We start from the raw sequence: 17,141 nt of genomic DNA, 5'->3' as shown, positions 1-17,141 counted from the left end.
CTACAACTTAGATGAATGGGAATCTTTTTATATTGTCACGAAAGCATTGACAGTTTCACCACTCATCCTTAGAGCTCCTAAATCCCAAGGTACTGGATAGATAAATACACACACACATACATGACAGATAAATACACATATATCCATACACACACACACATGTTCCCACAGAACATTACTTGTTCTAACAGTATTTCAATTAAATCATCCTTCAGTATGCATTAAACAATGGAATTTATTTCATTTTGTTTTTCCATTCAAAATGCCATCTGGGATTGACATGTGACAACATTTTTTCCTCTGCAATCAGATGCAATATGTCAGTACAAATACTTTTTGTCAAACACATCTATAAGAGCGACTGTGTAGCATGAAGGCACTGCAACGTGTGGCCTGCTGTCACGGAAATAAAGCTCTGCCTTGAGTCTCTGTGAGATGGTCCCACGACAAGGAAGCTTCTGCAAACTCTGGGAAGACAGCCTGCAATAGCAGCTTATCCTACCACTTACCAGTAATTTTAAATTCTCTTTGTCCCTTCTTGATTTCTTTCCTGTCCTCCACCTTAACCCATTTGTGTTTGATCTATAGGGCTCCTGTCTTCTGCAGCTTCTCTCCCATCCAACTTTCCTCTGGGCTTTTGAGCAGACTGCAACTGCTGCTTCTCTCCTTCTGCTTCACCTTATCCTACCTATCCACCTTCTTCACAGTCTCACTAATTCTCTCTGTCCTATGTCTTCCCCACTCGACAACTTCAACTCCTACAATGATTTATACATCCAACCCTTAGGTGCCTATTTCTTTACTTCCATACCTTTCTTCAAATTCAGCCCTGGCTCATTCTTCTTTCCACTGGTGACTTCCCCATGATGCTGTTTATCAAGCGGTACTCTGATTATTTTTTTAATAGCCACTTTCTGCCTCTTCAGCCATCATCTGATCTCTTTCAGCATCGGCCCATTGTCTCTCACAATGACATTTGGCCCTTTTGTATTTTCTGATCCATTAGTTTTGATGGGCTGTCATCAGCTTTGAGACCTTTCAAACCCCAGCCCCAGTTTTTCTGCTCCTCTTTCTGACCCATCACTTGCCATTCAGGATGGAAATGTTGTAGACAGTTTCCCTCAGTAGAACAGACATTCTTTTCTCTAACAATGTTAAACAACAGTCCTCTACCAATGAAACACTCCCTGATTGTACGTGTTGGAGTATTTGTACTGAAATGATGCACCAGCTTTACTTCCTCAGCTGTCCTTCAGTGCATTTAATGCTGGGCTCACATAAATGTCTGAGTGGGTTTTAGGAGGAGGAAAGCACAGCAGAAGAGAGGCAGGCAGAGCAAAAGTTCTGCCATAGCTTTGTGGATGACCGAAACCTTGGCTGACACCCCGCTTCTTCCATCTGTGTTGTCAAGTACATCAATCACTCCAGCAATTACAGCTAATGGATGTTGGAACAACAGTAGCACAAGTTGGCTCCCTACCCAAATCGTATCATCGCATGCCCTTGTCTGGCCAGAAATGTAAGTACATCGTGGGGAGCTGATTCCAGTTTCTCCAGAGAAGTAGGTTAATTTCCTATTGACAATTAACCCCGCAGCCTCAGAAGAGCCACCTGGTGCAATGTCAGGCCAAAACCCATTGCTCTACTGATTTGGAACAATTTTTTTTTCTTGTAGGAAGCCTATTTTGGCTGAAACAAAACATTTTTTAAAAAATGCTGGTGATGGGGAAAAAACCCCACACAAACACCCTACCAGCTGCATTAGCCAAATTCCTCTGATAGTAGCAGTACTCTTCACATGTTGTGGTGGGAAAATCAATTCCTGTGTCTGCTTGGGGCTGACCAGATGTCCTCCCTCACCTGAGGCAGTTACTAAAGGATCATCAGCTTCACCTGAGGCTGATGGCTGGCTCTCCCTCCAAGGATAGAGAAAAGAAGAATGATCTACATGAGATTAATTTAGAGAAGAAATAAAAAGAGTTGTCTTCATTGTGGAATTTATTTGTGAGCTCGGGGAAGATGATGTCACTGACAGATAAGGTAGGTGGCAATAGTTCAGGATCAAGGAAGCAGCTTCTTATCACTAAGTGTCAGTAAAAGGAAGTCAAAATTTTGTGCTTTATCTGCAGCATTAATGTTGTGCTTCTTTAAGATTAAAAATGATGGTGGAGGCTTAGGAAATTCTTGTGGTTATTCATAAGAGAACTATTGTAGAAACAAGAAAACCTCCAGGTATATGCAATTCAAATAAGGGGTAATGTTGTGGTACTGGGTACTCCAAGGTGGCACAGAACAATCAATACCTAAGTGGGGTTATAAAACTTCCTGCATTTGGGGGTTGGTTTGGTAGGACAATGAGTTAAGGGGTACAGCATGTCATGGTTTAACCCAGCAGGCAGCTAAAATAACCATACAGCTGTTTGCTCACTCCCTCACCTCAGTGGGAGGGGAGGGAGAGAATCAAAAATAAACAGCTGAAACTCATGGGTTAAGATTAAGACATTTCAAATAGGACAGAAAGTGAAGGTGATAATAATAGTGATAAAAGAATATACAAAACAAGTGATGCACAGATCCAGAATTGCTCACCACCTGGAAGCAATGCTCAGCTAGATCCTGAGCCATGCTGTCTCATGGCCAGTTCCCCCAGTTATATGTGAAGTATGACATCATATGATGTGCAATATCCCTTTGGCCAGTTTGCGTCAGCTGTCCTGGCTGTCTCCTCACCCAACTCTTTGGGCATCCCCTGCTTTCTCATAGGCAGGCCAGTATAAGAAGCTGAGAAGTCCTTGACTGCTTAGGTGACTATTCTCATCTTAAATCCAAAACACAGCGCTATACCAGTTGTTAGTAAGAAAATTAACTCTATCCTGGCTGAAATCAGAACACTTCGCTAACTGAGAATTTATGTAAACAAAACACAAACTATTTGTCTAAGTGACACTTGGTAAAATACAAAATCAGCCAAAATGTTGTACTGCAGGAGTAATGAAACACAGAATCACTGAATGGTTTGGGTTGAAGAGACCTTTATGACAATGTAGTTTTAACCTGTCTGCCACTAGATCAGGTTGCCCAAAGCCCCATCTAACTTGGCCTTGACCATTTCCAGGGAGGGGGCATTGACAATCTGTTTGGGCAACCTATTCCAGTGCCTCACCACTCTCACAATAAAGATGCTAATCTAAATCTACCCCCTTCAATTTAAAGCCACTTGTCCTATTGCTATGTGGCCTACTAAAAAGTATGTCTAGCTTTCCAGTACCCTTGGGTACAGGCAGGCTGCTATTAGGTCTCCCTGGAGCCTTCTCCAGGCTGAGAAAGCCCAGGTCTCTCAGCCTGTCTTCATATGTATTTCTACACTAAACGAGTAGTATCTCCATACCTACATGAAATTATGCAAAGCAGCTCTTGCTGAAACTCCAAAGTGATTGGATCCCAGCTGTACATCTCTAGCTAATGATGTCGATCTAAAAATCTCTGCTTGGTCAAAGCAGACCTCTATGCACTTGGCTATGCTAGCAAGTAGATGTGTGGCATGTCAATTGGTAAAGTAAGCATTGTTTGTCAAGATTCACATGCTCTGTGTTGGCACCAACAGTTGAAACTCTTCCATATCCTTCCTGCCCTCAGCAATGTTTTGCTGCTGGAGAGAGAACGAATGATCTTTTGAGACAACAGTTATGTCTAAGACTTTCTAATTGGATGTCTCATCCTCTGCATCTATTTCTCCCCTAGGAGAGTAGCAATTAACAAAGACAGCAGGATTTCTCTCTGGATTCTCATGGGAACATACTGATGGGTAGAAGTCATAACCCCATACGGGCTTTGCATCTGACAAGGCAAGCCTCTGTTCTCAGAGGTATCTGTGGTATTTGAGAGCCTTGAATATGTTGATGTCTTTTCGATGTGGTCTGCAGCAGTTGCCTCACCAGCTTTCCCTCCTGTTACGCTTTAACCTACAACTGCAGTGGGGAGAAACCTGCCTGTCCTTATTCTGTTTTCTATATGCCCCCCAGCTATTCTTCAGTGGTTCTCTGTATGCTTCAGAGGCCCCCTGGCATTCATCACCCACCATCACCTTTCTCCTAACACAGCTTTCACCTGCGTCTGTCTTTCCTCTCTGGAATGGAGCCATGGCCACACTTAAGCTGAGCTTTACCATTGTTTCCCTGCTAAAGGAAAAAAGTGACACAAATCACAAGACCTGAAGGCCTGACCTTACTAGTCTGCTGGACTCAACCCTGATGGCAGAAACTTCCATAGGCATCCATACCCATGCAAAGTGACAGAGAAGCTTTCCTCACGCCTACTTACTTGTCAGCCAATACCGCGGCCTGTTCAGGGCCTGCCGCAATGGCAAGCAGGGCTGCGGCCTCTACATGTTATAAATGCCCACATACTGAGTCTCACTCCCCTTGGAGATGAACAGAAGTGCATATGAGAGCCACCAAAGAGAAACTCAAACCTAACTAATGTAACACCCTCCTCCACAATTTTTTTTTTTTTCCAAAAAAACCCCTATCTATATCCACTGATCAACAACTATTCCCAACTATTCAACCACCATTCGTAGTTATTCATACCCTGCTGATATGGCTGATGAGCAGGAGCTCACAAATCATAGTGTGCCTTGCTATCATCATCAGCTAGAGACAATCAGAAAACTGCCATCAGCCTGAATTAAACATATCTCATTGCAAATACTAAGGTATAAATGATTAATCTCATGGTTGATGGAGAACAAGTTTAGTATTTCCTGCAATGCATTTAATAGGAACTTGTTTGAAACTAAGCTCAGTCAGGGTGGTGAGACACTGGAACAGGTGGCTTAGAGAGGCAGTGGCTTCCCCCTCCCTGGCAGTGTTCAAGGCTGGGTTGGATGTGGCCTTGAGCAGCCTGGTCTAGTGAGAGGTGTCCCTGCCCATGACAGGGGGTTGGAACTTGATGATCTTTAAAGTCCCTTCCAACCCAAAGCATTCTGTGATTCTGTGATTTGGTGTACAGAAACAGCGGCCTCTCAAATTTACATATAGGTGACTTCAACAGCAAGATTCTGCTTTTGTAGATCCTACCAGAACATCAAGAGAAACTCCTTTACTTCTCCCTTGTCTTTACTGTTACACATCACAATTTAAATAAAATCCCAGCTTATCAAATCAAACTTACCAAAACCTTATTCCAGACTTAAAATACAGCAGCCATCAGGTCTTCCAGACAACTTCCTCTGCAGTAATTTCTCTTTCTAGATCTTGCTTTTGGTGACTCTGTCTTAATTGCTCTACAGCACTCAAACGGCTGCTAATAACAGAGCAGTGCAGCACTGCTGGAAGCTCAGCAGTGAACTTTAGATGACAATTTTCTTGGTTAATTACCATTTTCATCTGGTATGCAGGCAAATCAGTGTGAGAACTTAGCTGATGAAATTTGCACTTTGAAGGACAACTGTGTCACTGTCCTGTACAAACACAGTGGGTTCAGCAGTGAGGATGGATTTGGTGTTTGTAAAAGAAGTGGTAAATTCTGGGGATACAGCTTTAAAAAGCCATGCTTCACCCAGAGAAAGTTATCTGTGACTGGGACAGGGAAATATAGGAGATTAGAGTGTGGATATATTTGCTTTACAGGCTGTACAATATGTTCTCCATGGTCTCATCACAGGCAGACAGACGTACCCTGTGACAAAGAGGTATCAGCTGAGTGGGAAACTGTCATTCTGACTTGGTATTATTTTCTCTGTCTTTGTCCCACTGCAAGTACAAATGGATTAGACAACACAGTGGGAGTTGGGAGTCACAGCTTCAAATATGGGGGGCGAAATCTCACTAGGGAGATGTTGCTTCAAGACATGGAAATGTGCAATGTGAGTATTAAAGAATGCATATTCCTTTCCAAAATGCCAGGCAGGGAGTTATGATAGGTATAGAAGAAAATACAGCATCTGCCTGTATCACACAGAAATATTTGTCTCTAAAACCAGGTTTAATTTGGGAAAGACAGTCTGCAGACCTTGAGGTCTGGGATTTGAACTAGCCCAAATGAACAGGTCTGAAGAACATAGCCATAAAAGAAGGCTGCAGCACACAGCAAGTGTATAGCAGATGTATAGCAGATATATAGCAGATGTATAGCAGATATACTGAGTTGTACTGAAAGCAGGAAAAGTAATTTGGAACTGAAGTTTTACTGTGTGTTTGCACTGTAAGAACCAAACTTGTGAACAGAACTTGCAGGAGACCTTATTTGTGTTATTGAAAAACAGTTGGAGCATGACTTGAAACCAAAGGAGAAAAGAAGAAGCTGTAGCAAGCGGGGGAAGGGGAGAGCAGAAAACCTAATTCCATAAAATCTTCCCATTTCTATATACACTCTTGGGTATTTGGGTATTTGGTAAACTTTATATAGAATATATACAGTCCACTGTTAGCAGGTACTACAATTATATCTCTTAAATCCTTCTTGCCCTTTGAAACCATAGCTCTACAAATGTTTTGTGAAACTGTTTGTGTAGTATTTCTTTGACATATGAGCTTGCCTCAGAAATTTACTTCAGCAGACCAATATTCCTTGAAAAGAGATTTTTCCACCCAATACCTGGCAGTAACCCAAAACAAATCCCTAAAACTACTGCACCAGAACAGGCTCATAATTACAGTAGAGGTTTCAAATGAAAACAAAACCGGGCATGGTCTGAAGACTATAGAAATTTGAGGGCCTGAATTTTATCATAAAAAGGTGATTCAAAAGGCTCACGCTTTGACCTGTGTGAATATTTTCTCCCATGGGAAACAGTGGAGATACACAATCTAGAACGTCCTAGCCGTGCTGATAGGTTTAAGCCAGTGTATTGAACACAAGTTGTACATCTAGCGTGATGTTTGCCAACTCATTTAATAGTGAAACATAGTAAAAAGTGAGGAACTAATAGTGGATTAAGTTCATTGTTATTTTAGTGTGTTGTACCATACTGTCTTGGAGCTGCAGTCAAGGGCCAGGACTTCATTGTGCAAGATACAACACAAATACAGAAGAGCAATATGGATTCTTCCACCAAACAACTTACAGTCAAGCAATAATACAAGAGGTGACTGGATAAAGACACACAGGTGAACACAAAGGATCACAGAAGGGTTTGGGTTGCAAAGGGACCTCAAAGATCATCTTGTTCCAAACCCCCAGCCATGGGCAGGGACACTCTCTGCTAGATCAAGGGATATTAATGATAAAGGATCCTGGTGCACATGGCTTACCTATCAAGGGTGTTGAAAGGGGAGTTTTAAGCAGTGCTCAAGAAATACTTTATGCATGTTTATAGAGAATTCCCAGAACAAACCCAGAAGAATTCCACAAAGGAGAGAAAAAATGCCAAGACTGACAACATGAGGGGTTTTTTAGCCAGAAAGGTGGCAAAAGCAAAAGACAGAAATTAATTTAGAGAGGAAACACATCCCACCAAAGACATTCTGTAGAAAAAGAGCAAGAGCAGAGGAAGCAACAAGAAGAGTAAACTTCAGCCAAGGCCAGGCAGACCTCAGAGTGGAGGGGGAGTCCTCTCTGCAAACATAGACATGAATTAAAAATTAATAAACAAAAGATCATCTCAATTTAAGTTCCAGGTAAACTAAGAGGAACTAAAATACAAATTTTGATAAGATAGACTAGTGCAGAACGTAATAATGGGGTCCAAGAGCAATGATGCAAGAGATTGAACCATTCCAAAGTCAAATGGGGCCAAAAATCACAGATTCGGTGAAGAGCCAAATTGGGTAATAAACCTTGTGGAGAGTTTTGAGCTAAGCTTATAATTTGAATAGCAGTGAGGATGAGGAAATGAGCAGCTAAGGTGGATCATCAACCAGGAAGTCACTGACATCTGAGCATAAGGGGGCTTTAACAAGAGGAGAGACATTCAACAGAGAACTGTAAGTCTAAATTAGAGACACTGACCTACAGAGCCTACGTACCCAGGAGACAGTAAGAGAAGAGTCAGGTGAGATCAAATGCTCTGAAAGTCAGAGGAGACAAGAGCATTTGAAAATAAGCATGGAGAGGGAAAGCTGTCACATCCTTGTTCTGGCATTTCTGCACAAGTGATCTTATGAGGGCGAAACAGCACTCAAGTCTTACTTGAGCTACTGCTTATGTGGAACTCCTGTGAGCAACATAGAGCACGTGTCACAAAAAGCAATGCAACTGGCTGAGCAGAGTTCATGGTTAAATTGCTCCTGCAAAACAAGCAAGCAAGACGTTTTAATAGCATGTTAAAGGACTGCAAGAGGATATTGCTTAACCAAAGCAGCCTGCAATGCCTAAAGCTGTTAAGATATATTTAGCCTCTGAGCTGATCATACATAATCCTGTTGGTCTTGTAACTATTACATCAAACCATGCAAACATATATAATAACGTTAACACTTAGTGTAGTAGGCTAATAGACAGGATATTGATCCAAAGCTCTAACAGGTGTGGTGCATGAAATGAGTAAATATTGTGACCATAAAGTCACTAATTAAATTTAAAAAAAGAAAACCAACCTAAAAAGTGGCATTAACTTGCCAAGCTGTATAGTCTTAAGCCAGTAGATTTACTTTTGTTAATTCAGCTGCACCTGAGCTTTTAAAACTAGTCAGCTAATGAGGGCTGTCTCAAATACTCCAGAAACACAAATGACAGTCTTGGAGAATGCACACTTATATTTGGTGATCTTAAAACAAAAAAAAAGAAAGAAAGAAAGAAAACCTGCTAAATTCCTCTAATTTGGGCTTGGAAAAGAGATACAACAAAACCAAGTGTGGATTGTATTTGGAACATCACCTCGCAAACGCTTGCCCTCCTAAGTGCCAAAGGCTGTGACAGGATGTGAGGTACCACTCAGGATAGAAATGAAATGATGGTGGTTACTGAAATGCTTTGTGGACATCATAGAGCAGAGCTTCTGCTACTGAAATTAATGATTTCTACAGAAACTATATCAATGTAAGAGGTGATGTTTATAGCTGCTGTCATTTCACTGTTGCTTCTGCCAAGCATCAGTCTGTCTGAATGATTGTCTGCAATCACGGCTTTTAATGGTAGGGTACCAATCATATGGCCTAAGCTGCTTCCAGTGCATGTGAGGACTAGTCCCAAAGGCACTGATGAGAGAAATTAACTGGATGGCCTGACAGAAAAACAGCCACGTTCCCTCGTATGAACGTATTTGAAGCCAGAATCATCCTAGCACTTTTATTTGCCTAAATGTGTATGGAAATTTGCTTCTTACCATTCCATCAGCTATTACAGTGTGTAGTTGCATGCACATAAGGCTGACACAAAGAAATTTTGTTTACTTCCATTAGTAACCAAATACCTTATTAGTACAAGAGCAAATCTGGAAATTGATCTAGTTGGAAAATAGCTCTAACTAAAAAAAAGTGCGTAAAGAACCCTGACTATTGTTTCAGTGCACACCACCATTATGGACATATGGAAAATTCTGGTTTGATGATGGTAAGCTCAGAGAACCAGAGTTCCAGTGCAACAGCAGCCTGCCACACACCTGCTTTGTTTGTGTGCATCTCCACCTAGTGGGTACGAACATCAGCAATGGACAGTCGCGTTTGATTTAGGGAGAGATGGTACTGAGATGGAAAAGCCTGTGAAGGGGCAGAACCTTTCTAGATTTCCCACTGACTTCACTTGCATGAGACCCATCACCTGAGGATGATCCAGACCGTAAGTATCCCATTCTGTAAATTGCAGTACTTGGCAGGCAGCAGCTAGAGCTATTATGCTGATTCAATGAAAACTGTTCTCCTTTATCCTCCTCCTCCCTTCCTCTTTGGACTTACGTTCCATACAGACACTGTGACCGAGAAGGGCTGTAATGCTCATCACTGAACTGTATATTGTGCTAGTCATGCAAGGTCTTTGAGAAGCTGCTTTGTCTTTTCCAGTGTCAGATGGGTATCTTAGTTCTGAAGCTCCTCTAGTCTTTTCCAAAAAGAGCTTTTTTTAGCATCTTCCTCTTCCCACATTTCTGAGACCATCTCCCTGCATTCATGTCAAAATAAAACAGGAAGAAAAACTGCAGAAGCTCGAAGGCAAAGAAGGATGCTTAGCCATCCACCTTGAATTCCATGAATAAGAAGTCAGGATCGAACACTGCATTTGGATTAGTTTAGCTGCCAATGCATAAAATAATCCATCTTTAAGCTCTCAAAGCCTGTAGTAGATGTACCATAAATGATTAATATAACCCTACCTCGTTTTGAAATCAATGCACATATCGAGCAAAACGGCTTGTTTTATTGCCATCACAGGCTGTAGTTACATCACCGACGGCTCTGGCTGAGGTGTTGGTGAGCACTTAAATCCAAAGTACACACTGGGTAGAGCAGAATGAATAATGTTTGGGATGACCATAAGGCATGATTGCTATTAAGTCTCTCTGTATTTACAGAGACTGAGGGATGTTCACTTGCTCCTAGTAATTTGGCAGTCATGGCAGCTGGAAATATTTGTCTGTGTTCTGTGGAAAAGCCTCTAATGGGCTGTGGCTGTAAAATGTAAATTGTTAAAGCCAAGGAAAGGTAACTTCCACTTATTCCCACAGGATTAGTAATTCACATTAATCTATGGCTTATTGCAAGTTGTGTTCCCTGTATTTCATGCAACCTGAGTAGCCAGTGCAGAAGCACATGGTCCGATTGTGACTGCAAAGCCCACATGCTCTCGATCGAGGTTTTGTATCAGTTCAAAAAGTACACCCACATAGACTTGGAGGTACACACCACTGAAAGGGCTGTGGTCAGACAGGCTGCAAAAGAAAGCCAGTTTGGATGGGAATTTTGACAACCCTTATTTATGCTGCAGCCATTGCAGTTCTTGTTTTGGGAACTGTGTTTACCAGGATACATCAGGACATATGTTATCCCCGGGGGATTCTTGTACATCAGCTGAATGCATCTAAACGGTTCTCTCAGAGGTCAAAGTCAGATTATTTTGCCATAGGTTAAACACTACCAGCTACAATATACTGGGATATTCTCAAGCTTCTCCAATGGCTGTAAAGCCAAACTACAGCTGTTAGGGTGCCCTGAAACACTGCTGAAGAGTGCTGTGTTTAAAGTCAACAGCAAGACGCAGGCAGACCTGAGCTTCAGAAACCACAGCATTAGAGGTTTTTTGACATTGGACTTCACAGGATGCTAGTTGAAAAAAGGAGTCGATGGTGTATGCTCCAGATCTAGCTCTGATAAGATCAAGTTAGAAAACCAATCAACAAAAAACCCCAGCACCACTTCCCCCATCCTCCCCCCAGGCCCTAGTCACTTTGCTAGGACTATTCTACTCTGGTAATTCTTTGAGTGAATTGACACAGATGATGCAGTCGCATAAAGGCAAAATAAGCAGGTCTCTCAAAGTGAGGAGAATTTCAACTGTGGAATAGCATGACCCCTTGAAATCACTTGTGGCCACCTGTCACACCTGCCCCTGTGTTGATCACAACACCTTATTTGCTCGTAACTGCATGTTTTTTGCAGCCCAGCAAATACTGACCACTCTTTAACAAGCCTCTGGAAGTTGCTGAGCAGCCAAGAAACAACCGAAGGGGGAGCAAAGGGAAGAGCTGCTTAAGTTGTGTCACCTTAAGTTAGTATTTTCTGCACATCCTCATTTTCATGTACTTATCTTTGGATCTCTTAACAATTTAGAAAACTAGGACAAAGCAATTTGTTGAAGATTGCACAGCAAAAGAAATATTGATCATGGTTCAAATCTATTATCTCTTATCAGACAGCACTCTTCCTTCTGGATATGTTTTTGAATTAAAAGTCAGAACTATTAATTTGGACATACTCTAGGGAGATTATTCAAAGTGTTTATAGGGGAATGGCTGGTACACACAAAGTGGTTGGCAACTATTTCCCTTCAGCTATCCTACCATCAGATTTCACTTAATATGACAATAAATTTTGATCTTATGTAAAGATTTTTTGGGTGTTTCTGAGATGTTGAGAGTCATTCTTTATACATATATGATTTTTACACAAATATACATTTTTATATATACACACACACACATTCTTATATCTATATTTATGTGTTAGTAAGGGGTCCTTTGTACCCATCAAATCCCATAACCAACAGTTAGTCTCTCTCCATATTGAAATATCACAACAAGGTCTAAAAATTACTACAGGAGTTTATTTTATTTTGTTCTTTTCTATATAGAAACCAATGTAAGTGGAGCCAGTGCCTCTTCTGGTAACCCTTACAACTCAAGCATCAAAATGAGCACAGCTTAAGGGAAGAAAAGAGAAAGAAACAGAGGTGAGTGACCTCTTAGAGAAGAATCAAGGACAGAATGCAGCTTTCTGATTCCCAGCCAATATCCCAATCCATAACTGTAGTAAATATTTTTTCTTCTCTGTTACTTTTTCTTGTTTTTTAATAATTCAGTATTTTAATTTCATGTAAGAAGCTAATAGTCTTACTATGGTTTTATTTCTCATTAGAAAAGCAAAGAAATACTAGCTTGTATTAACTATGTAATCCTATGCTACTAAAAGTAAGCTCCAGTATTCTGATGTGGTAGTGATTTAAAAAAAAAAGCATTTAGGAATTCCTGGGGTCTCTAAACTCTAATAGAAGGATGGAGCCAAAACCACCAAGCAATTAATGCATTGTTTCTTTTTGGCAAGAGAAGTAGCCAAACAACACAGAGATGAAGCATATACTAATACTGAACACTGGAGGAGATCCAGATTAGTTCAGAGGGGACTGCTTCAGTTTTAAACAGTAAAGGTCATAGCATTCAGCGTAGTCACTGTATCATTCTACAAACTTTGTTCACGTTGAGGATGTAACGAGCTGCAATACATTTAATAGAAGTAATCACTTAAATACAATGTTTGCAAAATCCAGTCCTGAGAAAGCAGGCAGAGGATGGCAATAGTTATATTGATTCCAATAGAGGATTTGTATTTTCCCAAAGTCTCACCACACAAGACAAATACATAGGGTGGTGTGGGTTTTTTTCATCTTGTAAGAATAGATTGATAATTTACAGCATTAGCTTCAGATTTATCAGAATAAAACTCTACTATATCCGAAGAAGCTAGGATATGTTCAGTCCTATCCTTCCCACAGCTTGATGCTGTCTCCCACGGAAATCAGTGGGAGCCATACTAGTTACTTTAGTGGTTGTGGGATGAGATCTCTGAACATTATGACATTTGGGAAGGGCCTAAAAAATAAAGGGGTGCACTAGAAATAAAAAATAAATAAATAGCAGGTTTAGTTTTTTCTTTCATACTTTAACATACATCTTTTTAATATAATGTTGAGGCTGCAGAGACAAAGGCTGGTGATATTATAAATTCAAACCCTTTTATCCCTACTCCCCTAAAAATGTATTTACACTGTTACTTTACCTTAAATTAGCAAATCTAGTTCCTAAATACTCTATTATATACAGAGCCATAGAAAGGGTTCTCTTTATAATGGGTTTAAAAGATACTTACATAGCTTTCTACCTTCTTCTCAATCACAATCTGATATTGTTTTCTAAATATGATGTGTTCAAAAATTCATGTTAGCTGATAAGCCAGTTTTTCCTACACACTGGAGTATAAATTATGGGTTCACATCTACTTCCCTTATGAGTGGCAACATTCTCACTGCCTGCAAGGAGAATTGCTGGGCAGCAAATTTTCCAAGTCTCATTCCTTTTCCTAATAGGCAAATGGTAGTCTCAGGATGCTTGTCTGCATCTCACGTAATACACATGAACCCGAGAAAGAAAATCCTCCCTGCAAAAATACATCATTTTCTGCAACTGGGCTGCAACCAATGTCCTGTATCTGCATTTATGAGCAGAATATTTGGTTTTAATATAACTGGATCACTCTCCATACCCATGCCCTCTTTCAGAATAGGCAGGACAACTTCGATCCTCTCCTTGAAGATCCAGAGGTCCTGCACTTCTGTTAACTCGACCTTGACACAAAGTGCCTTTGATTCTGCTAGACCTTTAAACAAGTACTTGTTGACTGCACCCCTCAATAAGGGCTGCCTTACATAAAGAAAAGAAAACAAAAGGCGTTATTTCTGTAGATCAAGCAATAGAGAATCTGATTTCTAAGAATTTAGGATTGTAACTTTGGTAATGGTCCATTTGGAGAGGAAAATCTAAGTGACTGATCAGTTAAGAGTGCATCATAATGCAAATGCAGAAAGGATCATGGCAAAGATTACCAAAGTAACCTTAATTCTGCCTTCTTTGCCCTTGGAATACTTCACTTCTAAGCATTATTTTTTCTTTCCATGTAGGCCTTTGGCAGGTGCAGTATTTCACAGGCTCAAAAGTCAGAGAGTACTATTAAAATGATCTACTTTGAACTGCGATATAGAACAGGACACAATGTCACTTGCTGATATTACTTTGAGCCAATTAACCAGCGTGTGACTAGGCATAACTTTCAAAGGCATTCATTTTTTTCCCTTGAGGATTTCAAGTGATGGAGAAGCCATTAGTCTTGTTACTGGTTTGTTCCAACAGTTTATCACTCCCTCTGTTTAAAAAAATGTATGCTTCATTGCCTATCTGCCTGGTTTCATGGTCTCAGCTTCCAGCTATGGGCAATTCAGGTCTTTTGTCTTTGGACTGAAGATCCCTTTATTCACTCAGTATTTTCTCTCCATTAAGTTAAGTAAGTGTCTTAGTCGCTGTAATCAAATCATCGTAATGCATTCTTGTTGAGGAAGCTAAATGGCTTGTTCTTTTAAAGGCTTGCACTGTGAAACCAGTGCAGCCCTCTAAATGATTTTGAAGCTCTTTTCTGCTTTTTTTTTTCCTTGCATCTTTTTCAGAACATGCTCCAAGGATGCTCTGACCGGCCTAAGCCAGGAGGAACAGGGTGGCAAGGGGGCACCCTGATGATACTGCTGCCTTTACCAGGCCTGTGCCAGTCCCATCTTAGATTTCACCTTCTCACTTACATATTATTTCCCTGCCATACCTTAGTTTTTCCCTTTTCATTTCTCACCCTGTTTCTCCTCTGCTTGAGAAGCATTTGTGCTGCCAGATGAGACTCCACCTTCTGCAGCATTCCTATAACCATGTGGCAAAAATCATCAGCAGAAACCAGTATCTCAAACAGCGTCATTGTCAGTGCAAATGAGTCTCATCTCAGAGTTGTTTAATGGCAATGTGTGAGGCTTCCTCTTCTGAAAAGGCAAGGTTGTAAGCAAGAGCAAACACCAGAAGAACTTAAATTTCTATTCCTGTGTTTGCTAGTGTTTTCTGTATGCCTGTCACCATATGCTTTGGGATTTGCACCCCATTTCATTTTCCCTATTTCTTCCCTATACCCCCACCATCCTCTCATTTTCCCTCTTCTTTCCTCTTTCACTGTCAATTACCTTACTCTAGAGTCAATTCTTGACTTTGCCTGACATCCTTATTTGACTGGAGCTATCTAGACAGTGAGTGAAGAAAGACGGATGCCACTTTCCAATGTCAAGTGCCAGAGGAGTATCATGTGAAGCTTCACTTTCACTTCTTGTTTCCTTACTCTGGTGTCATCATCTTCCTGCTTTGTTCAGCTGTGATCTTTGTGCTCCTGCTGAGGCTAGCAAGTGGCCCAGGTAGAGGCTTTACAGAGCAGCAATGCATACTGCCATCCACAGCACCCGATGGAAAGAGGGCAAAGAGCAGATGTGAGGGGCCCCAGAGGAGATGCTACAGGTATTTGGGTCTTTCATCCTAGGTAAGGATGGTATCAAATTATCAAAAGTCTAAAGTTACACATTCAATCTTAACCTGGATGTTTCTGGACTTTTGGGTGTGTAATATATGAGGAACAGAAGGCACTTTGCTGAATTATTAACTCTCAGGAAGCAAGAGCTGTTTCTGTGCTCGATTCCAGGTTGCACTGCAGACCTGCTGACACTACGAACACGCTGCTAAGAAACAACTGCTCCGGGAAGGCACAACAGTTTCCTCATGCCTGGTCTATCAAAAAGAACAGGTCTGTCATTCACAGGTCAGGTGCATTTTTGATTTGCAGAGCACGTTGACCATCTGGTCCTGTAACACTAGCACAGCGATTTCAGTTTCAGCCATGCTTCGTGTTCGAGGCAGAGCCTTTCAGTATGCAGTTAATACAAGAGACTGCAAACTATTTATGTGATGGTGGCCAGTTTGTACAAGTAGGGCAAACAAATTATTTTGGATGCATGATCTGCTGGTGTGAGAACGGGCAGAGTGGAGCGATTTAACTCTTCTTTGAGGTGGAGCTGTGGTTACCAAGATACTGTAGATCTTGTCATGGCTAAACAAAATTAATTTTTATCCACATGTGAAAATTTGGACATGGCATTTTCTGAAAGAAACCAACCTTGCCATAAGTAAACCAGTACTGTTTACTACAATGTATCTGTTTTGGAAAAAAAAAAACCAAAAGTCCCAAAGCCTTTTCCTTGTGTTTGTTTATTGGAAACTGTCCCTCATTATTACACAGAAAAAAACCAAAAAAAAAACCTCCCCCCTCCCCCCCCCCTCCAAATTTCAGGGGTTGGAAGGGACCTCCAGAGATCATGAGTCCAACCCCCCTGCCAAAGCAGGTTTCCTAGGACAGGTCGCACAGGTAGACATTCAGACAGGTCTTTAACATCTCCAGAGAAGGAGACTCCACAACACCCCTGGGCAGCCTGTCCCAGGGCTCTGTCACCCTCACTGTGAAAAAGTTCTTCCCCATGTTGGTGTGGAACTTCCTGTGCTCCAACTTGCAGCCATTGCCCCTTGTCCTGTCCCCACAGACCACTGAAAAGGGGCTGGCTAATTCTCCCTGCATCCCATACTTAAGATATTTATAAACATTAATAAGATCCCCCCTCAGTTTTCTTTTCTCAAGGCTGAACAGTCCCAGCTCACTCAGCCTTTCCTCACAGGGGAGATGCTCCAGGCCCTTAACGATCTTCGTAGCCCTCCGCTGGAGTCTCTCCAGGAGATCCCTGTCTTTTTTATAGCAGGGAGCCCAGGACTGGACACAATGTTCCAGGTGGGGCCTGACCAGGGCAGAGTAGAGGGAGAGGATCACCTCCTGTGACCTGCTGGCAACACTCCCTTTGATGTACCCCAGGATCCCATT

This window comes from Gallinula chloropus (assembly GCF_964237585.1).
Source record: "Gallinula chloropus genome assembly, chromosome: 2".
In the NCBI taxonomy this organism is placed as follows: domain Eukaryota; kingdom Metazoa; phylum Chordata; class Aves; order Gruiformes; family Rallidae; genus Gallinula; species Gallinula chloropus.
The sequence above is the reverse complement of the archived record's forward strand: the minus strand, read 5'-3'. Positions refer to the sequence as shown.